This window comes from Eulemur rufifrons, chromosome 30, assembly GCF_041146395.1.
Source record: "Eulemur rufifrons isolate Redbay chromosome 30, OSU_ERuf_1, whole genome shotgun sequence".
Lineage (NCBI taxonomy): Eukaryota > Metazoa > Chordata > Mammalia > Primates > Lemuridae > Eulemur > Eulemur rufifrons.
The window spans coordinates 96,222,447-96,246,772 of NC_091012.1; the positions used below are offsets into that span (position 1 = coordinate 96,222,447).

At 37.7% G+C, this 24,326-nt stretch overlaps 1 protein-coding gene and 1 pseudogene across 1 annotated transcript in view; both read left to right on the top strand.

Annotated features, from left to right (window-relative positions):
* The window catches only part of MTMR8 (myotubularin related protein 8), a 90,679-nt gene that overhangs the window by 61,430 nt on the left and 4,923 nt on the right, over positions 1–24,326 (top strand). The gene's annotated exons all lie outside the window — the stretch shown is intronic.
* Positions 20,523–20,689, top strand: LOC138379192 (U2 spliceosomal RNA; annotated as a pseudogene).

Consider the following 24,326-nt stretch of genomic DNA (forward strand, 5'->3'; position numbering starts at 1 on the left):
ATGCTGTTTTCCATAACGGCTGTACTAAATTACATGCCCACCAGCAGTGTGTAACGGTTCCCTTGTCTTGACATCCTTACCAACACTTGTTATCTTTTCTCTTTTTGATAATAGCTATTCTAATTGGAGTAAGGTGGTATTTCATTGTGTTTTTAAACTTAATAATTAAGACATGATAATTGCACATATTTATGGGATACCAGGTGACATTTCAATGCATGTATACATTGTATTATATAATGATCAAATTGTGGTAATTAACCATATCCATCACTAAACATTTATAATGTCTTTATAGTGAAAATATTCAAAATCTTCTAGATATCTTGAAACATACACTACATGGTTATTTGTTATAGTCGCCCTACTGTGACTATACTGTCTAACAGAACACCAGAATTTAACCCTCCTGTCTAACTATAACTTTGTACCTATTGACCAACCTCTCTCCCAGTCCCCATCTCCCCTCCACTTTCCTCAGCCTCTGGTGACCAGTATAGTACTCTTTACTTCTATGAAATCAACTGTTTTAGATGCAACTTATGAGGGAGATCATGCTGTGTTTGACTTTCTGTGCCTGGCTTCTTTTACTTAACAAAATGTCCTCCAAGTTCATCCATGTTGCTGTGAATGACAGGATTTTATTCTGTTTTATGGCTGAATAGTATTCCATTGTGTATATAATATATATGTGCCACTTTTATTTATCATTTCATCAGTAAGTGGACATTTAGGCTGATTCCATATTTTGGGTAATGTGAGTAGTTCTGCAATAAACAAGGGAGTGCAGATGTCTCTTTGACAAAATGATTTCATTTCCTTTGGATATGTACCCAATAATGACACTGCTGGATCATATGATAGTTCTATTTTTAATTTTTTAGTAAACTCTGTACTGTTTTCCATAATGGCTGTAACAATTTTACATCCCCACTCATAGTGTGTAAGGGTTCCCTTTTTTCTGTGTCCTCACCAACATTTATATTTTGTCTTTTTAAATTTTTTTATTTTTTTAATCTTTTTAAATTTTATTTATTTATATATTTTTTTGGAGACAGGGTCTCACTTTGTTTCCCGGGCTAGAGTGCCGTTGTGTCGTCATAGCTCACTGCAACCTCACACTCCTGGGCTCAAGCAATTCTCCTACCTTAGCCTCCCAAGTAACTGGGACTATAGGTGTTCACTATCAGGCCCAGCTAATTTTTCTATTTTTTTGTAGAGATGGGGTCTCACTCTTGCTCAGGTTGGTCTTGAACTGCTTACCTCAAGCAATCCTCCCACCTTGGCCTCCCAAAGTGCTAGGATTACAGATGTTAGCCACCATGCCTGGCTATTGTCTTTTTGGTAATAGCCATTCTAACTGGGGAGAAGTGATATTTCTTGGTGGTTTTGATTTGCATTTCCCTGATGATTAATGATGTTGTACATTCTTTCATATACCTGTTGGCCATTTTATGTTCTCTTTTGATAAATGCCTATTAAGGGTTTTTGCCCATTTTTAATTGGATTTTTTGAGTTTTTGCTATTGAGTTGTTAGTCGTTTGCATTCTTTATGTATTCTAGATATTAACCCCTTCTCAGATATATAGCTTGCAAATATTTTCTCCCATTTTGTAGGTTGTCTCTTCACTCTGTTGATGGTTTTCTTTGCTCTGAAGAAGCTTTTTAGTTCTATTTAATCAGATTTGTCTATTTTTGCTTTTGTTGCCTGTGTTTTTGGAGTCATATTCAAATATTCTTGCCCAGTCCAATGTCATGAAATGATTCCCCTATGTTTTCTTCTAGTAGTTTCATAGTTTTGTGTCTTACATTTAAGTATTTAATCCATTTTGAGTCGATTTTTATATATGGTAAAAGATAGGGGTTCCATTTCATTCTTCTGCATATGGACATCCAATTTTCCAGTACCATATATGTAAGACTGTCATTTCCCCAACGTGTGTTCTTTGGACCTTTGTCAAAAATTATTTGGCTGTAGATGCATTGTTTTCTTTCTGGGGTGTCTATTCTGTTCCATTGATCTATGTGTCTGTTTTTATGCTAGTTACATGCTGTTCTGGTTACTATAGCTTTATAGTATATTTTGAAGTCGGGTAGTATGATGCCTGCAGCTTTGGGTTTTTTGTTTGTTTGTTTGTTTTATTTTGCTCAAGATTGCTTTGGCTATTCAGGGTCTTTTGTGGTTTCATATGAATTTTAGAATTCTTTTTTCTATTTATGTGAAGAATGTCATTGGTATTTTGATAGGGATGGCATTGAATCTGTAGATTGATTTGGGTAGTATGGGTACTTTAACAATATTAATTCTTCCAATCCACGAAGATGGTATATCTTTTCATTTATTTGTGTCCTCTTTAATTTCTTTCATCAGTCTTTTATAGTTTTCAGTGTGGAGAGTTTTCATCTCCTTGGTTAAATTTATTCCTAGATATCTTATTTTTTTGTAGCTATTGTAAATGGGATTATTTTCTTGATTTCTCTTTAAGATGGTTCACTATTAATGTATAAAAACAATACTGATTTTTGTATGTTGATTTTTCATCTTGTAACTTTACTGACTTTGTTAGTTCTAACGGTTTTTTGGTGGAGTCTTTACAGTTTTCTGTATACAGTTAACCCTTGAACAACACAGGTTTGAACTGCTCCAATACACTTATATGTGGATTTTCTTCTACCCCCTGAGACAGCAGACAAATGCTTCCTCTTCCTCTTCCCCCTCCTCCTCAGCCTACTCAACATGAAGACAATGAGGATGAAGACATTTATGATGATCCACTTTCACTTAAGGACTAGCAGATATATTTTCTCTTTTTATGATTTTTTTAATATTTTCTTTATATTGTAAGAATACAGTATATAATATATGTAACGTACAAAATATGTGTTAATCGACTAATTATGTTGTTAGCAAGGCTTCTGGTCAACAGTTGCCTACTAGTAGTTAAGTCAAAAGTTACATGTGGATTTTTTACTGCACAGGGGTCGATACCCCTAACCCCTGCATTGTTCAAGGGTCAACTGTATACAGTCATATTACCTGTAACCACGATAATTTGATTTCCTCCTCTGCAATGTGGATGGCTTTTATCTCTGTCTCTTGCCTAATTGCTCTGGCTAGGGCTGGATAGAATAGAAGTGGTAAAAGTGGGCATCCATGTCTTATTCCAGATATTAGGGGGAAAATCTTAACTTTTCCCTGTTCAGTATGACGTTAGCTGTGAATTTGTCATATATGGCCTTTATTATATTGAATCACATACCTTTTATAGCTAATTTGTTAAGAGTTTTTATCATGAAAGGCTGTTGACTTTTGTCAAATGCTTTTTCTGCATCTATTGAAATGATCATATGGTTTTTGTCTTTCATTCTATTAATGTGATATATCATGTTTATTGATTTGCATATGTTGAACCATTCTTGCATCCCTGGGATGAATCCCACTTGATCAGAGTGAATGATTTTTTTAATGTGCTGTTAAACTATGTTTGCTAGTATTTTGTTGAAGATTTTTACATTCATGTTCATTAGGGATATTGATCTGTAGTTTTCATTTTTTGTTGTGTCCTTGTCTGGTTTTCTTATCAGGATAATGCTGGCCTCATAGAATGAGTTTGGAATCATTCCTCTTTAGTTTTCTTGAATAGTTTGAGGAGAATTGGTATTAATTCTTCTTTAAATGTTTGGTAGAATTCAGTAGTGAATCCATCAGGTCCTGATCTTTTCTTTGATGAGAGACTTTTTATTACTATTTTGATCTCATTACTTCGTATTGATTTGTTCAGATTTTCTATTTTTTCACTATTGAATCTTGGAAGGTTTGCATGTATCCAAAATTTATCCATTGCTCATAGGTTATCTTATTTTTGGCCACATAATTGTTCCTAATAGTCTCTTATCATACTTTGTATTTATGTGATATCTTTGGTAATGATTCTTTTTTTCATTCTGATCTTATTTGAGTCTTCTCTCTTTTATTTTTAGTCTGGCTAAAGGTTTGTCAGTTTTGTTTATCTTTTCAAAAAACCAACTCTTTGTGTGATTGATCTTTTGTATTGTTTTTTTAATTCTCTATTTCTGTTCTGATCTTTATTATTTCCTTTCTTCTACTAATTTTAAGTTTAGTTGGTTTTTGCATTTCTAGTTCCTTGGGGTTGGTACATCATTAGGTTTTTGAGATCTTCTTTTTTGATGTAGGAACTTTTTGTTATAAACTTCCCTCTTAGAACTGCTTTATCTGTATGCCAAAGGTTTGGGTATGTTGTGTTTTAATTTTTATTTGTCTTAAAACATTTTTAAATTTCCTTTAATTTCTTCATTGACCCATTGGTTGTTGAAGAGGATGTTGTTTAATTTCCATGTATGTATAATGTTTCTGAATTTTGTCCTGTTCATTTCTAGTTTTATACCATTCTGATCAGAAAACATACTTGAAATAATTTGATCTTCATAAGTTTGTTAAGGCTTATCTTGTGGCTTAATATACGATCTGTGGTGGAGAATGTTTTATGTGCCATTGAAAAGAATGTGTATTCTGCAGCTGTTGGTAGAATGTTCCATAAATGTCTGTTAGGTCTGTTTGGTTTAGTGTATCATTTAAATCTGATACTTCTTTATTTTCTGTCTGGATAATCTGTCCATTGCTGAGAGTGGCATGTTGAGTGAAGTCTCCCACTATCATCGTATTGCAGTCTATCTCTCCTGTTAGAGTTATAATAATTACTTTATTTATTTGAGTGCTCTGGTGTTAGGTGCATATATATTTACAATTGTTATGTCTTCTTGTTGAATTGACCCCTTTATCATTATATAATGACCTTCTTGTCTCTTTTTATGGTTTTTGACTTAAAGTCTATTTTGTCTGGTATAAATATAGGTATTACTGCTATATTTGGTTTCCATTTATGTGGAACATCACTTTCCTTTTCTTAACTTACAGTGTATATATGTCCTTATACATGAAGTGGGTTTCTTCTGGGCAGCCTATAATTAAGTCTTGGTTTTTTTTATTCATTTGACCACTCTATATCTTTTATTAATAACTGGAGAATTTATTCTGTTTATATTCAAGGTTATTATTGATAGTTAAGAACTCACTCTTGCCATTTTGTTAATTGTTTTCTGGTTGTTTTAAGATCCTTTGTTTCTTTCTTCCTGTATTATTGTTTACCTTTGTGTTTTGGTGGTTTTATGTAGTGTTAAAATTTGACTCCTTTCTTTTTTTGATTTGTGTATCTGCTGTAATTTTTTCTATGTTGTTGCTGTGAGGCTTACATAAAATATCTCACAGTAACACTCTCAAGCTGAAAAAAGCTTAAAATTGTGTTACCTGTAAACACTTTGGACTTGTCTCCCCTCCCCCACAATTTATAATTTTGTTACTTTAATTTAGATCTTTTGATATTTTATTTTCTTAACAACTTATTGTAGATACAGTTATTATTAACCATTTCACTTTTCAACTGTCATACTGGAGACTTGAAAGATGATTATATACCATCATTAAAGTAATAGTATCCTGAATTTGATCATTAATTTACCTCTGTCAGTGAGGTTTATATGTTCATAAGTTTTCATGTCAGTAATTATTGTCCTTTCATTTACAGTTGAAGCAGTCCTTTTTCCTCAGCTTTTGATTATCTGGAAAAAACTTTATTTTTCATAATTTATCACTTGTCTGGAAAAAAATTATTTTTCATCATTTCTGAAGGATAGCTTGGCAGGGTATAGCATTTTTTAAAATTCTTTTCTTTTACATTGCCTTTCTCCACATGTTTAAAAATGATATAGTATTTTTAGCTAAACTTTTTTTTTATTTCAGCACTGTGAATATATCATCCTATTCTCTCCTAGCCTGCAAGGTTTCTGTTGAGAAATCTACTGATAGTTTATTGGGGATTCCTGTATATGTGACTGGACACTTTTCTTTTCCTGCTTTTAGAATTCTCTTTGTCTTTGACTTTTGAGAGTTTGATTATAATGTGCCTTGGAGAGGACCTCTTTTGCTTGAATCTATATGGGACCCTTTGATATTCATGGATCTGGATGTCCATCTCTCTCCCAGGACTTGGGAAGTTTTCAGCTAGTATTTTGTTAAATAAGGTTTCTCTGCCTTTCTCCATCTCTTCTCATTTTAGAACACCCATAATGTGGAAATTTGTTTGCTTATGGTATCCCATAAGTCCCATCTTCTTTGTTCATTCTTTTTCACTCTTTTGTCTGGTTTCTCCTCTGACTTGGTTATTTAAAAAAACCTGTCTTCAAGTTCATAAATTCTTTTATTAGATCCAGTATGATGTTGATGTTCTCAAGTATATTTTTTATTTCATTCATTCAGTTATTCATTTCTAAGAATTGTTTGGTTCTTTTTTTATCATATCTATCTCTTTGTTGAATTTCTAATTCAGGTCATGGATTGTTTTTCTGATTCCATTGAATCATCTGTCTGTATTATCTTGTATCTCCCTGAGTTTCCTGAAGATCATTATTTTGAATTTCTTTTCAGGCAATTTGTAAATTTCCATTTCTTTGGGGTCAGTTACTGGAGAATTATTGTACTAATTTGGTGGTGCCATGTTTCCTTGCTTTTTCATGTTTCTTGTGTTTGTGTTGACATCTGTGCATCTGGTGGAATGATTACCTCTTCTAGTATCCCAAGAATGGAAAAATAAGCACCACATGTACTCACCATCAAATTGGTTTCATTTCCAGAACGCTTTCATCTTCCCAAACAAACTCAATACCCATAACAAAATAACTCCCCATTTCTCCCTCCCAGCAGCTCCCGGCATTCTTCATTCTACTTTCTATCTCTATGGATTTGCCTATTCTAGTTACCTCATGTAAGTGGAATCATACAATGTTTTTTTGTGTCTGGCTTATTTCACTTAGCATAATGTTTTCAGGGTCCATCCATGTTATAGCATGCATCAGAACTTCATTCCTTTCTAAGGCTGAATAATATTCCATTGCATGTATATACCATATTTTTTTATTTGTCCATTAATGGACACTTGGGTTGCTTCCACCTTTGGCTTTTGTGAATAATTCTGCTATAAGCATTGATTTACAAGTGTCTATTGGAGTCCCTGCTTCCACTTCTTTTTGGTATATACCTAGAAGTGAAGTTGTCAGATCATATGGTAATTTTATGTTTAACTTTTTGAAGGACTGGCAAATTGTCTTCCACAGTGGCTGCACCATTTTACATTCTCATCAGCAATGTACAAATGTTCCAGTTTCTCTGTGGCCTCACTTATACTTGGGTTTCTTTTTTTTTTCATTTTTTTAAGAGTAGCCATCCTAATGGGTATAAAGTGGTATATCATTGTGGGTTTAATTTGCATTTTCCTAATGACTAGTGACGTTGAGCATATTTTCATGTGTTTATTGGCCATTTGTTTATCTTATTTGGAAAAACATCTGTTCAGGTCCTTTGCTCATTTTTATTTTTTTTGCATTTAGTAGGTGCTCCATAAATTTTAGTTTTTTTTATTTCAGCATATTAGGGGTGTATAAAAGTTTAGGTTACATTTATTGCCGTTGCCCCCCCTTCCCAAATCAGAGCTATAATTGAGGGGTTTTTTTGTGTTGAGTTTCAGTTGTTTATATATTTGGAATATTAATCCCTTACCATGTGATTATATGATTTACAAATATTTTCTCTCATTCTCTGGGTTATCTTTTTTACTTTCTTGATAGTGTCCTTTGATGCACAAAATTTTTGATACAGTCTATCAATTTATTCTTTGTTGCCTGTGCTTTTGTTGTCATATCCAAGAAATCATTGCCAAATCCAGTATCATGGAGATTTGTCCCTATGTTATATTCTTAGAACTTTACAGTTTTAGTTCTTACATTTTGGCTTACCTGTCCATTTGGTCAAGAGGCTCTAGGAAACAAATTTTGGAGTATCAGAAACTTCTCATTTTAAGTCTTTTCCTCACAGGATTAGTGGGAGAGCCAAAGTGATAGCCTTCTTTAGTTTATCTAGCTCCTGCTGTTGCTTAGGTTCTCACTAAAAAGTGAAAGACTTACAGGTGACTCAGTAGCAAATACTGGAGGTGAGGAGTGTGTTGGAGCTAGAATCCCAATATTCCTATCAAATGTTGGACCTTATTTAACCAATGTGGAAGGTTGGAGCACTGATAGCTTGTCTTTTACCAGATTGGGAATAGTTTACCATTCTGAGTTCCAAAGGTAGCCCCAAAATTTAACAGACTGGGAAAGGTCTTATACTCTATGTGGAGCAATTACCCATCTGCTATAAACTGAATGTTGATGTCATCCCAAATTCATATATTGATATCATAAACTCCAATATAATATCAAAGCCAAATTTCTGGTGGGAATGTGGAGCAGGAATCTAGGTCATGTCTACACATGTGCAATCACAGGGCTATTTAAGTATCCCATAGGCAGCTGGGAAAAGGTGTGCTGTTGACCCTCAAAAGTGAAGGCGAATTGTGGTTGACTCTTCTGCAAAATTTTTACTGAATAGAACATGTTAGGCAAGTCTATAATTCCACAGCATTTACCTATGTTATTTTGAATGTCATCCATCAGGGTGGTGATATCTTATAGAGGTGTTCTAATAAAGAGCACATCTTTAACTCTTTGTAGTCTATAGTTAGCCTCCATTTATTAGTAGTGGCTTTAAGCACAGGCCATACCAGGGAAATGAAAGTTATGAGAGTAAGAATCAGTACCCCTTCTTTAACTAAGTCAGCTGTGATGGACCATAATTCTTCAGTGCCTTGCCTTAGCTGGTACTGTGCGATATTTACCACCTATACAGGTAGGGGAGCTTTAACTAGTTCTCACTAGGCGGCACCCACCAATAGCATAAAAGCATTAGGTTTGTTCCATGAGATTATTTGCTGACCGAAGAAGTCCATTTAAATAATGAGGAAAGGGATAGTCTTAGGTGATACAACAACAATCAAAGCATCTTTTAGCAGAACGGGGCCAATTTTAATAGTTAAGTAGGGAATTGTTCCTTTAAATAATATTCCTCCCGAGCTGATCACCTCCTGGGCAGAGTTAGGGGTGAGGGGGTTCCTTTAGAGCCTGAGTGATTCCTGCGATTAGTGTGATTTGAGCACCCATATCCAACAGAGCCAGCCAGTGTTGTTTAGTTTTTGGAGCCAAACTACAGTTAATAGGGTAAGAGGGTGATTGTCTGCTGGAAACAGCCAGCTTCTTCAACCATTAGATCCCTATGGGGGGCGGGGGATAGCCCCTGATACTGGAGGAGATAAAGGGAGGCTTTCAAGGCGTGCCTGTCTTTGAATGTCTGCTGCAGATTGTAATATAACCATAGTAAGTGTTGTAATTGCTCCAATGATTTATGAGAGATCATCCAATTTATGCCCCCTTTGTCCCTTAGGATCCAATATAACCTTCTTGTTCATCTCAGGGTTCATGCTGAACCAGGGGCCTGACTATATAGTTGGTAGGTGGTTTGCTTGGCCTAGATGGGGCAGCATCACTGTTGATAGTAATTTTGATTTAGGACAGATGGAGTATCATTAGTAGAATTAACAGGCAACACTTGAATTTATCTTTCATGAGTTTCTATTAAGTCCAGGGCAGCTATGATCTTTTAAGTTGTTTTAGCATTAGCCATTATTGTCTGAAAAGAGAACTTACACTTGGCAGGAGCCTTCCTGAGAAACAAGTGGGTAGACTCAGGACTCAATTCTGTCTCCTCTGGGCTTGCCAAGTCATCATGCTGCATGCCATCTGTTGCCTGATAAGCCCACTTCAACATCTCCACCTGATGGAGATCTTTGGCCTCAGCTAACATTTTCCATTGACAGTCTGCCCAGGCCTTTATGAGGCCAAATGTAGGATGGGCAGCCCTCCAAGCCATAAAAGTCCACATCAACAAGGTTTATGTGCACTGAGGGTCCAAAGCCTCCTTTGAGGGTCATTCCTACCTTACACACTTATGTGGGATCCTGTAGCACGACGCCATTTTTTCCATTTTATCCTGTGGCAACCAATTGTTTAATTCCCCTGTTAGTTGGAGCTTGCCCCCTGCCAGATATATTCTCTCTATATAGTCAGGCAACCCCTTTTTCATTTGGTTCCTGGGTAAAGTTCTTAAGGAGAGACTGGACCTGAAGACAATACAGAGGACATGTTTTCCCTTCCAAATAAGAACTGGCCCCTCTTCCTTTGTATTTCTGTCTTTACTTTGCTGGTGGTTACTGGCAAAGCAGAGGGTAAATTATCCCAGTACCTATCATGGTGATACCATGCTGCTTTTTTCTTTAGAGGGCACCAGTCCTCTTTCCCAGGATCTTCCCCTCTGACACATTTTCCCCAGGCTTTTGAACTCCTACCTCTTCTCTGGGAAGGTCCTGGTAAAAGGCAAGGTCCATCATACACCTACTTCATGGTTTGGAGCCCCCCTTGACTAGGATAGCTACTTACTCTGGGGTCCTGGCAGGGGCAAGGATATAAATTTCCTTGCTTTAGTCACTTCCAGTAATTTTTTAACCAGCTCAACCAAAGGGTGGGGAGCTTCCCTCAAAGGACTAGAATGATAGCATACACAGCAGCATAATTGAGTGTCATGATAGCAGAGGCATGCTAGCTACTTAAAAAAGTGTCTCCCCCAGTTGTGTTTAGACCATTCTTGGCCTGACATTTCTGCCTTATCAGCTTGTTTGCCTGCCATAGCAGTCCCCTGGGACAAGGTTGTTCTCACATCTCAGAGTACCACCAAATCACCAGCCCAGCCATGGGGAGCTCTCCTATTATAGCCCATTTTGGGGTCATTGTTAATCCACATGTGGTCCACAGGTATGCACTGTTTCCCTTTGTCTATTCAGGCCCACAGGTTTTAACATGTCCAGTCTCTGCCTAGTGGATCCAGGTGGGCAGGCTGACCTCCTTCCCTGGGCAGGTTGGTGCCTCTGACCCCAATAGTCAGTTCTGATGACATAGATTTACTCAAATACTGACACTACCACTTGGCCAGGCTCATGAGGCACAGTGGAGAGACCGTGAAAAATATAGAGTACAACACAGCATATAACAAGCCATGTCAAACTTATGCAGAGGTCTTCCAAATTCTGAGTCCCCAACACTTAAGGCCATCTAGGGTGGTTTTGCCAGGTAATTGTTATACTCACTTGGTGTGCCCCATATTGATTTTCTGGTCATCACCAAAATTCTATTATTGTTGCCACTTTTAGGAAGTTTGAGGGATTTCAGGGCTGATCAAGGAAAAGATGTGTCTGCAGGGTCGCAGTAGCACACAACAAGGTTTTGAGAGGGTCAACACTTTGACAGGTTTGCATGAGTACAGGGGCCAGCACTCAGAAGGGGAGGAAAGCAAGGAAACTCTTCTTCAAGGAAGAAGGATATCAGGGAGGAGGCTTACATGTCTAGGTGTCTAGGTCATTAGGCAGCATGGAGGGAAGTTACTGGGTCAGAGAACTCTGAAGGGCAGCAGTAATGTGGGGGGTTTATTACCCCAGGTTAATCTTATCTATGGCTAGCAGATGTTGAGTACAGTTTTGCAGGGTATGGAAGACAAGCAAGCTCTAAATGGCTAAAAATATGCATACTTGGGCTATTTAAAACAGTTGGATGTATAAAAATTTGAGTTTGGTGCTGGTGGGCTTTTGAGCCAATGGATTCCCAGCCTGCTATGAAGAAATAAATGATACAGGGCTCATATACAGAGGACATCTTTGTCTCATTTATATAATGGGGATGTATAATAAAATAGTAGAACCACTCTGGAAAGCAGTTTGTCAGTTTTCCTAAAAAACTAAACATGTAAATACCATATGCCCCAACAATTACACTAATTGCACTCCTGGGCATATATCCCAGAAAAAAGAAAACTTTCTGTTCACACAAAAGCCTGTACATGAATTTTCATTGCAATTTTATTCATATAGCCAAAAACTATAAACAACCCAAATGTCCCTCAACAAGTAAATGATCAAATAAACTGTGGTATATCTGTACCGTGGAATATTGCTCAGCAACTAAGAAAGAACAAACTAGATATATACAACACCTTGCTGAGAATATGTTAAATGAAAAATGCCAATCTCAAAGTGTTATCTACTGTATGGTTTCATTTATACAAATTTCTAGAAAAAAAATAAGTGAGGAACAGGTTAATGGTTATCAAGAGTTAAAGACAGAATGGGGGGAAAGAGGGAGAGAGGTGAGTGTGGCTACTAAAGGACAACAGAAATGCGCCTTGTGAGTGATGGAATTGTTGGTATCTTGACTATCAGTCTCAATATCCTGGTTGTGGTATTGTACTGTAGTTACCCTTAGGGGAGACTGGGTAAAAGGCCCATGGGAATGCTCTCTGTTATTTCTTTTTTTTTTTTAATTTACTTTTAATTGTAGTAAAATACACATAACATAAAATTTACTATCATGACCATTTTTAAGTGTTTAGTGCAGTATGTTAACATTGTTATGCAACCAATCTCTAGAACTTTTTCATCTTGCAAAATTGAAACTCTATACCCATTAAACAAATTCTCATTTTCCCTTCTCCCAAGTCCCTGGCAACCATCATGCTACTTTCTATCTCTGAACTTAACTATTCTAGGTACCTCATATGAGAGGAATCATACAATATATGTCCTTTTGTGTCTGGGTTATTTTACGTAGCGTGATGTCCTCAAGGGTCATCCATATTGTAGCATGTGTCAGAATTTCCTTCCTTTTTGAAGGCCAAATAATATTTAATTGGACCATGTTTTGTTCATCCATTCATCTGTCAATTAAGACTTGGGTTGCTTCCTCCTTTTGGCTTTTGTGAATAATGCTGCTATGAACATTGGTGTAAAAGTATCTATTTGAGTCCCTGCTTCTAATTCTTTTATATATACTCAGATGTGGAATTGTTGGATCATATGTTAAATCTATTTTTATGTTTTTAGCAACCATCATAATGTTTTACATAGTGACTACACCATTTTATGTTCCCAACATCATTGCCACTAGGGTTACCATATTCCCACATCTTCACCAACACTTATTCTTTTTTCCCTTTTTTTCAGAGTAGCCATTCTAATGGGTGTGAGATGATATATCATTGTGGTTTTGATTTTCATTTCCCTAATTATTAGTGGTGTTGAACATCTTTTCATGTGCTTATTGCCCATTTGTGTCTTTTTAGGGAAATGCCTATTAAAGTCCTTTGTACATTTTTAAATTAGGGGTTTTTTGGTTGCATTGTAGGAGTTTGTTACATATTTTGGATATTAACTCCTTATTAGACAATATGATTTGTGAATATTTTCTCCCATTCTGTAGGTTGCCTTCTCACTCTCCTGATAGTTTCTTTTGATGTACAAAAGTTTTTAATTTTGATATAGACCAATTTATCTATTTTTGTTACCTGTGCTTTTGGTCTCATATCCTTGTGAAATTCAACATCATGAAGTTTTACCCTGTGTTTTCTGTAAAAGAGTTTTATAATTTTCACCATTTGTTTAGGTCTTTGAAGCATTGAATTAGTTTTTGTTATGTTGTAAGGTAAGGATCCACCTTCATTCTTTTGTATGTGGATATCAAATTTTCCCAGCACTATTTGTTCAAAAGATTGTCCTTTCCCCATTGGCACCCTTGGCACCCTTATCAAAAATCATTTCACCATATATGCAGTGGTTTATTTCTGGGCTTTCTATTCTATTCCATTGATCTGTATGTTTGTCTTCATGCCAGTACCACATTGTGTTGATTACTGTAGCTTAATAATAAGTTTTGAAATCAAGAAATGTGAGACCAGCAACTTTATCTTCTTTTTCAAGATTGTTTTTGCCATTCAGGGCCCCTTGAGATTCCATATGAATTTTAGGATATGATTTTTTCATTTCCATATAAAAACACCATTGGGATTTTGATGGATATTGTGTTAAATCTGTAGATCACTTTGGGTAGTATTGACATCTTAACAATATTAAGTCTTCCAATCCACGAACAGGGAATGTATTTCCATTTACTTGTGACATCTTTAAATTTCTTTTAGCAGTGTTTTTTAGTTTTCTGTGTACAAATCTTTTGCCTCCATGTTTAAGTTTATTCCTACATATTTTATTCTTTTTGATGCTGTTGTCAGTGGAATTGTTTTCTTAATTTCCTATGTTAAGAACTAGTGAAAGCAGGCTTGCCTGTCTTATTCTTGATCTTAAAGCAAAAGCTTTCAGTCTTTCACCATTGAGTGTGATGTTTGCTGTGGGTTTTTCATATGCAGACTTTATTATGTTGACATAAATTCCTTCTACACCTAATTTATTGAGATTGAGTTTTTATCATGAAAAGGTGTTGAAATTTGTCAAATGCTTTTTCTGCATCTGTTGAGATGATCATGTGATTTTTTACTTTGCATGCTGTTAATGTGGTGTATCACACGAATTAATTTGCATACATTGAATCATCCTTGCATCACAGGGATAAATTCCACTTAATCATGGTGTATAATCCTTTTATTGTGTTGTTGAATTCAGTTTGCTAGTATTTTCTTGAGGATTTTTGCATCTATGTTCAATATTGGAAATATTAGCCTATAATTTTCATTTCTTGTGGTGTCCTTACCTGGCTTGGTATGAGGGTAACACTGGTCTTGTAAAATGAGTTTGGAAGCATGCCCACTTCAAGTTTTTGGAAAGGTGGGAAATGTTGGCATTAATTCTGTAAGTGTGAGAATTCTCCAGTAAAGCCTCTGGTCCTGGGCTTTTCTTTGTTGGGAGGTTTTTGATTTCTTATTCAATCTCCTTACTCATTGTTGGGTTTTGTAGTTTTTTTGTTTTGTTTTGTTTTGAGACAAGATCTCATTCTGTTGCCCCGGGATAGAGTGTAGTGATGTCATCATAGCTCACTGCAACCTTAAACTCCCGGGCTCAAGTGATCCTCCTGCCTCAGCCTCCTGAGTAGCTGGGACTATAGGTGTGTGCTACCACACTCAGCTAATTCAATCTCCTTACTCATTATTAGTCTGTTCAATTTTTTCCTTCTTGATTCAGTCTTGGTAGGTTGTATGTTTCTAGGAATTATCAATTTCTTCTAGGTTATCCAATTTGTTGGTTTGTAATTGTTCGTAGTAGTCTTTATGATCCTTTTTATATTTGTGGTGTCAGTTTTAATGTGTCCTTTTTCATTTATGACTTTATTCAAATCTCCTTGCTTTTTCTCTTAGACTAGCTAAAGATTTGTCAATTTTATTTATCTTTTTTTTTAAAAACCCTCTTAGTTTCTTTGATTTTTTTCTATTGATTTTTTATTCACTATTTCATTGATTTCTTCTCTAATCTTTATTATTTTCTTCCCTCACTAACCTTAGGCTAGTTTGTTCTTTTCCTAGTTTCTGAGATACAAAGTTAGGTTGTTGATTTGAGATCTTTCTTTTCTAATACAGGTGTCCACAACTAAAAATTTCCCTTTTTATTAATTTTTAATTAACCAATCATAATTGTATATATTTAAGGGGTACAGTGTAAAGTTTTGACCTATGAATACAATGTGGAATGATTGAATCAAGCTAATTAAGGTATCTATCACCTCACTCATTTTTTATAGTGAGACATTTGAAATTCACTCTCTTCAATTTTGAAATATGCAGTACATTATTAACTATGGTCAGCATGGTGTACAATAGATCTCAAAAACTCATTCCCCTTGTCTAACTGAAACTTTGTACCCTTTGACCAAGATTTCCCAATTGTGTCCTCCCTCAGTCTCTGGTAACCACCATTCTCCTCTGTGCTTCTTTCTATGTGTTGATTGTTTAGGATTCCACATATAAGTGAAAAGATGTGGGTTTAATCTTTCTGCATCTGGCTTATTTCACTCCAAATTCATCTATGTTGTCACAAATGACAGGATTTCTTCCTTTTTTAAGGCTGCATAGTATTCCATTGTGTATGTATACTAAATTTTCTTTATTTATCCACTGATGTATACTTAGGTTGATTTCCTATCTTGGCAATTGTGAATAATGCTGCAGTGAACATGGGAGTGCAGATATTTCTTCAACATATTGATATCAGTTCCTTTGAACATATACCTAGAAATGGGATTGCTAAATCATATGAAGGTTCTTTTTTCCCTTTTATTGATATATAATGATTTACATATTTATAGGGTGCATGTGAGTGTTTGTTACATTCATATGATGTATAATGATCAAGTCAGGGTATTTGAGGTGTCCATTACTTTGAGTGTTTGTCATTTTTATGTGTTGATGCCATTTCAAGTCCTTTCTTCTAGTTACTTTGAAATATACATAATATTGTTGTTAAGTATGGTCACCCTAGTCTGCTGTCAAACATTAGAACTTATTCCTTCTAACTGTATGTTTAATACCTACAACCAACCTCTTCATCTCCCATCTGCCCCCTCTCCCCAGTCTCTGGTATCTGTCACTCTATTCTCTATGTCCATGAGATCAAGTTTTTTAGCCCTCATGTATGAATGAGGATATTCGATATTTGTCTCTCTGTGCTGGCATTCCATCCACATTGCTGCAAAGACATGATTTTATTCTTTCTTATGGCCAAATAGTATTCCATTATGTATATATGCCACATTTTCTTTATTCATTTATCCATTGATGGGCACTTCGGTTGATTCCTGTCTTTGCTGTTGTGAATAGTGGGTGCTGCAATAAACTTGCAAGTGCATGTATCCTTTTGATAAACTGATTTCTTTTCCTTTGGATATATACCTAGAAGTTAGATTGCTGGATCATATGGTAGTTCTATTTTTGATTTTTTTTGTGGAACCTCCATACTGTTTTCCATAATGGCTGTGCTAATAAATTTCCCTCTCAGTACTGCTTTTGCTAAATCCTGTAAGTTTTGGTCTATTGTGCTTTGATTTGTTTCAAGATCTTTTCCAGTTTCCCTTTTGACTTCTTCTTTCACCCATTGGTGGTTTTTCAATTTTCATATATTTGTGAATTTCCCAGTTTTCTTTTTGCTATTGATTTCTTGTTCTATTCCATTGTGGCCAGATCATACTTGATATGATTTCAGTCTTAAATTTGGTGAGCTCTGTTTTGTGACGTAACATGATGTATCCTGGAGAATGTTCAGTGTGATTTTGAAAAGAATGTGTATTCTACTGTTGTTGGGTTGAATATTCTGTTATATGTCTGTTAGGTCCTTGTGGTTTATGGTGGTGTTCAAGTCTGCTGTTCCTTTTTTGATTTTCTCTCTCTCTTTTTTTAAATTTTCTCTCTGTTCTATCCATTATTGAAAGTGAGGTATTGAAGTCGCCTTTTACTATTATATTTCTGTCTCTTTCTCCCTCCGTTTTGTCAATGTTTGCTTTATATATTTAGGTGTTCTGATGTTGGATGCATATACATTTACGATTGTTATATCTTCCTGGTATATTGACCCTTTTAGCATTATATAACATCCTTTATTGCGGGGAGTTAGCTACGCTCCCAGCAAAAATCGGGTCCTTTTGGCAGGGGTCATTGCAAGAGACAAGGAATTAATAGAAAATAGAAAATAATAGAATATAGAAATAAAAGAATACACAGAGATGAAAGTAAAGTTTCATAAAGTATATATTTTATAAAAATTGGGGGATCGGGAGACCTCCAGCATTCCCGTGAGCTGTGAGGCCCCGAGTAAAGTTTCATGTCAGTATTTATTGGTACAGTGATTGGTTGCTAGGGGTAACAGATTTACATAATAACAGGTAGTTCATTTTAGGTTAAAAGTCTCCCAAAAAGCTTCTAGAGATCCCTTAATTAACTCTATCTACGTGAGCAAATAGTTACAAAATCTTTCTAAGACAAACTTCTAAGTTCTAAGATAAAACTATCACTGAGCAGAAAGGTTAAACAGAGATATAGTGGCTCTACATTTCTTTATCTAGTTTTTGTGGATTGAGACAGGTAGGCAGGAGTGAAGCAGGAACTGTCCCTTAGGCTAATTGCTTTTAGCCACAGGTGTCTGTCTGTCGGGCAGGTACTCTTTAATCAGTTCGCATCCTATAGCTTCATGCATGCCAAGCTTTGTCATACAAAACAGGTGAAAGCTGACAGGTTTGAGACACAGCATCACCTTGGAAAGCAGCTGACTGACCGGTGAGATGCCCTCCTGAGGCGAGGCAGCTTTTGATATGTGAACTAACACGTTCACATATTCCTTCAGGGAAAAGCCCTGCAAAGCTCCTGAAATCATTTCTGTCTCTATAGGGCAAACAATTCTATAGAGCAATATTACTCTATGGAGCAACACTTTATTGTCTCTTGTGACATTTTTTGACTTAAGAGTTTATTTTGTCTGATATTAATATGGACATCCCTGCTTTTGTTATTACCATTTACATGGAATATCTTCTTTTTTTTTAGATAGGGTCTCACTTTGTCACCCTGGCTAGAATGCTGTGGTGTCAGCCTAGCTCACAGCAACCTCAAACTCCCAGGCTCAAACAATTCTTCTGGCTCAGCCTCCCGAGTAGCTGGGACTACAGGCATTCACCACCACACCCAGCTAATTTTTCTATTTTTTTTTTTTTTTTTTTTTTTAGAGACATGGTCTCACTCTTGTTCAGGCTGGTCTCGAACTCCTGGCCTCAAACAATCCTCCTGCCTTGGCCTCCCAAAGTGCTAGGAAGGATTATTGGCATGAGCCACTGTGCCCGGCTTACATGGAATATCTTTCTCCATCCCTTTACCTTCAGCCTATGTGTATCTTTAATTCTATAGCGAGTCTCTTGCATATAGTACACAATTGGATCTTTTTTTAAAAAAATCCAGTTACAGTGTGTCTTTTTATTGGGGAGGTTAATCCATTTACATTTCCAGTAATTATTGATAGGAAAGGACTTACCGTTGCCATTTTGTTGTTTTCTTTTTGCCATGTAGTTCTTTTGTCCCTCTTTTCCTATCTTTCTGTCTTCCTCTATGTTTTGAGGTTTTTGTTTTTATATTGGTATGCTTTGATTCCTTTTACTTTTGTGTGACTTCTATAGGGTATTTTCTCTGTGGTTTTCTATGGGGCTTACATAAAATATAACAGTCTTTTAAGCATATAGCAACTTCAACCATGTACACTCTACACTGTTACTTTTCCTCCCTTTATGTTGTTGATATCATAATTTACACTTACTTATATTGTGTTCCCATTAACATATTTAATAGTTATTTTTAATAGTTTTTCCATTTAACTTTATAATATAATTAAAAATGATTTACCCACTAATGTTGGAGTAATGTAGTATTCTGTTTGTTTAAATATTTAATTGTATTGAAATCAGGCACAGTGCTGCATGCCTATAGTCCCAGCTACTTGGGAGGCTGAGGTGGGAGGATCTCTTGAGCCTGGGAGTTGAAGTCTAGCCTAGGCAACATAGCCAGACCCTATCTTTTAAAAAATATTGACATTTGCCAACAAGTTATATACCTTTTATGCTATTGTGTTGCTGTTTGGCATTCTTTCATTTCAGCTCAAAGAAGTCCCTTTAGATTTCCTGTAAGACAGTTCTAGTGGTGATAAACTCCCTCAGCTTATTTGAGCTTTTATTATTCTCTGTCTTTGACTTTTGACAGTTTCATTATCATATGTCTCTCTGTGGATTTCTTTGGGTTCATCTTATTTGGGTCATTTGGGCTTCCAAGATCTGGATGTTCATTTCCTTTCCAAGATTGGGGGAGTTTTCAGCCTTTCTTTTTTTTCTTTTCTTTCCCTTCCCCCACTCCCCGCTACTTGCCTTCCCTTCCCTTCCCTCCCCTTCCCTCCCCTCCCCGTTCTGCCTTCCCCCTTTCCCTCCCTTCCCCTCCCCTCCCCTTCCCTTCCTCCCTCCCCTCCCCGTTCTGCCTTCCCCCTTCCCTTCTCTTCCCTTCCCCCTTGCCTTCTCCCCCTTCCCCCTTCCCTTCCCTTCCCCTCCCCTCCTTTCCCTCTTCCCTCCCCTCGCTACTTCCCTTTCCCTTCCCTTCACCCCTTTTCCTTCCCTTCCCCCCTTTTTCTTCCCTTCCCCTCCCTTTCCCTCCCCTCCCCTCCCCTTCTCTTCTTCTTTCTTTATGTTGTTTTTACTTGATATATTTTTAAAATTTATTTTTAAATTTCAGAATATAATGGGGGTACAAAAATTTTGGTTACATATATAGCCTTTGCACCACCCAAGCCAGTACAAGTGTGCCCATCCCCAAGACAGTGTGTTCTGCACTCATTAGTTGAGAATTTACCCATCCCCTCCACCCCCCTCCTACCTGCCCAGCACCTGATGAATGTTACTTCCACGTGTGCACATAATTGTTGATCAGTTAGTACCAATTTGATGATGACTGCATGTGGTGTTATTTTTCCATTCTTGTGATACTTCACTTTTAAAAACAGGCTGTAGCTCCATCGAGGATAATACAAGAGGTATTAATTCACCATTGTTTTTTATGGCTGAGTAGTACTCCATGGTATTACATATAGAACATTTTATTAATCCACTCATGTATTCATGGGCACTTGGGTTATTTCCACATTTTTGCAATGGTGAATTCTGCTATAAACATTTGTTCCCTTATCGCTTCTCGGCCTTTTGGCTAAGATCAAGTGTGTAGTAACATTTGTCCCCGTCATCATTTAGGTCAAAGAATCTTTTGATTTCCATCTGGATTTCGTCCTTGACTCAACAGTCATTCAGCAATAGATCATTTAATTTTCATGGCTTTGTGTAGAGGTGAGTGTTTCTGTTGGAATTGATCTCTAATTTTATTCCACTGTGATCTGAGAAGATACATGGTATAATTTCTATTTTTTTAAATTTGTTGAGATTTATTTTGTGGCCTAGGATGTGATCAATTTTAGAGAAAGTTCCATGAGCGATGAGAAGAATTTGTATTCAGTGTTGTTTGGGTGGAATGTTCTGTATACGTCTGTTAGGCCCATTTGTTCTAGAGTGCCTTGAAATCCATTGCTTCTTTGCTAATTTTCTGCTTAGAGGACCTGTCCAGTTTTGTCAGTACGGTGTTGAAATATGTGAGTATTATGGCATTGCTGTTTATTATGTTGTTTAGATTAAGCAGGATTTGCTTTATGGATCCAGGGGCTCCTGTGTTGGGTGCATAAATATTTAGGATTGATCAGTGTTCTTATTGGATTTTTCCCTCCACCACTATATAGTGACCATCTTTGTATTTCTTTACTTTTGTTGCTTTAAATTCTATGTTATCTGATACAAGAATGAGTACTCCAGCTTTCTTTTGGTTTCCCTTTGCCTGGAAACTTATTTTCTATCCCTTCACGTTGAGTCTGAATGAGTCCTTGTCGGTAAGATGTGTTTCCTGGAGACAGCAGATACTTGGCTTGTATTTTTTTTATCCGTTCAGCCATCCCATGTTTCTTCAGTGGGCAATTCAAACCATTCACATTTATTGAGAGAATTGATATTTGGGGTGGATTTCTGTTCATCCTGTTGCGTAGACACTTATTGTTTTGTTTGACATCTCAAGCCATTGTGGAATCAGTGTTCTGGACATTAACTTTTGGGTGATTTTACAGTGGTGGGTACCTATTGCACTGGCCAGTGTATAATGCAGGTCTGAGTACTTCCTGCAGGGCAGGTCTGGTCTTCGCAAATTCCATCAGTGATTGCTTGTTTGAGAAAGTCTTTATTTTTCCCTTATGTAAGAAGCTTAATTTTGTAGGGTAAAGAATTCTAGGTTGGCCATTATTCTGTTTTAGAAGACTGAGGATGGGTCCCCAGTCCCTTCTGGCTTGTAAGGTTTCAGTTGAGGAATCTGTAGTTAGTCTGATAAGTTTTCATTTGTAGGTTACCTGCTATTTTTGCCTTACTGCTCTAAGGAGTACCTCTTTCATGTTTTACTTTGGCCAGCCTAATAACTATGTGATGTGGTGACTGCCCTTTCACATTGAGTCTCCTGGGAGTCCTGTATGCTTCTTGTGCCTATATATCTAGATTTCTGGCTAGGCCAGGGAAATTTCCTCTGTTATTCCTGCAAATAGATTTTCCAGCCCTTGTGTATTTTCCTCTTCACACTCAGGGATGCCTATGATTCTTATGTTTGGCTTCTTTACATGATCCCACATTTCTTGTATGCTTTGTTCATGTCTCTTGCTTGTATGCTCTTTTTCTCCATCTGATTTGTTTAGCACACACAGGTGTTATCTTCAAGCTCTGAGATTCTTTCCTTTACATGATCCAGCCTATTCTTAAGATTTTCCACTGTGTTTTGTAGTTCCTTGAAAGCCTCTTTCATTTCCAGTATGTCTGGTTGTTTTTTTTTTTTTTTGTCTTACTTCGATTTCTTTATAGAATTTTTCATTCATTTCCTGCGTTGTTTTTGTGGCTTCTTTGTGTTGGGTTTCTATTTTTTCTTGAATTTCACTGAGCTTTTTTGTAATCCATACTCAAAATTCATCTGCCATTTTAACCATTTTGTTTAAGTTGGCATCCATTGCTCAGGAGCTAATGATTTCTTTTGGATGGTGACTTTTTGCTCTGATTTTTCATGTTTCCTGAGATTTTTTGCTGATTTTTCTCTCCTGGCCTCTTGGTTGAGAGCTGGGGGTGCTAGGGCTGGTTTATGGCCCTGTTTCCAGGTCCCCAAGGGTCGTTTCCTGACAGTGTCAGAGAGAGGAACATTGATCCTGTATTGCCTTTGGGGTGTTTTAACAAGTTTGATGAACCTTTTGGGTTACTTCTGACCTGTTGTCTTCACCTCTTCCCAATGGAGTGTAGTGAGTTTGGTCCCACAACTTAAGCTCCAAGATGGTGGGTTGTACTTGTGGGTATAAATCCACTGCTCCCTAATAGCTTCAGATGGAGGGAAATATGTTTAGCTGTGGCATTGTTCCTGCTGTCGTTGATTGTAGTTTGCATGGAAGAGCCAGTTACCAAGGTAATCTGTTGTGCCGGTGGTAGGCTCTGGTCCCCCGGGTGCAGTATACAAATGCCCCAAGCTTTGGGCAGGGCCTTGTAGCTCCTGGGGGTTGCTTGTACTCTACTCCCTCCTGAGGTGGGGGAAGTAACAAGATAGATCGCAGGTGGAGTGCAAAAGTCTGGGTGTGTGAGCTTCTGTGGTTGCTTATCTGGCCACTATGGGTAGCCACTTATATGGAGTTCAGGGCTATCTCTCCAAGCTTGGAGGGTTGCTCCTGATGGGAGTGACCAACTGGTACAATTACTGAGGTCTCTAGCTAGGTTTTTCCTTTCCTGTCCACAAACCCAGGCAATTTCCCCTCCCATCGGACCTCTTGGGTTTCCTCTCCACCCAAGATGGTCTCTCGAGCTTCCCCACAGTTCGTGTGTCTGGCCTGCTGGCGTGTGTCTCTGGGTGTCACTAGCAGATAGGAGAATCCCCAATCATGCACCCCTTTTCTGCCACTAAACCCCGAGGCAAGGCGGGTGGCCCTATCTATCCCTAGAAGTCTCTGCCAGGGGGATGCTCTCACCAGGGGATGGGGGATGGGGCTCACCCACAGAACCTTGCTCTCTTGTGCTCCTCCACACCCTCCTGATGGGCCCGGGCTCTCACTTGCCCCCCATCCTTGGAACTGGAATCTCTCCCCCACACTGTCCCACCCTGCCCTCTGCCTCGTCAGCAGGTGAACACGCCAAATGCCTGTTGGCAGAAGGCTCACAGATTAAGATTGCCCTGTAGGCTGGAGATAGAAATGCATTCCTGGCAGTGAAAGCAGATCATGCAGCACGGATAATTCTACCAGCTGCAATGGTTTGGGGAAGGGGCTGTGGGCTTCCTGCACTGCTCTTGAGTTCGGGGTTGCAAGGGGCAGGGCACAGGGGGGACCCATCTGCCCGCCTTTCCAAGCCCCAGTCATGGGAACCTGACTTCCCTCCTCTCCATACCATTGCAGTGACTATGCAGACTGAGGCAGGCTCAGCTAGGAGTACACTCCAGGAGTGTCTGCCATTGCCCGAGGCTCGCTCGGCTTAGAGTGCACTCTCCTTGTGGGGAGCCAAGTCACTCAGCGCAAGGCTCTTTGGTGGTTGCTGTGCAGTGGGTGCAGCCATGTGGCTACAAACGGCTTGCCAAAATTACTTCCTAGGATGCCAGGAGTGGAGGAGGAACAGAGGAGGGGGCGTCCAGATGCAGGGATGCTCACTTTCTGATCACTCGTGGCACTCCCCGCTGGGATGGGAGCCTGGTTACTGGTCTGAGGCACCCGGGTGAGGGGAGGAAGAAAAAAAATCTTTATGGTTTCCTTGGGCTCCAGAACTCCCAGGAGTTAGTTTGAACCAATTGCTCAGGTGCTCAGTTCCTCTTGGTAGTGTTCCCGGACTCTACTAGTGTCTGTCCCTGTGGTCCACTTCCAAGCAGTAATTATTCTCCACTCCCCTCCATC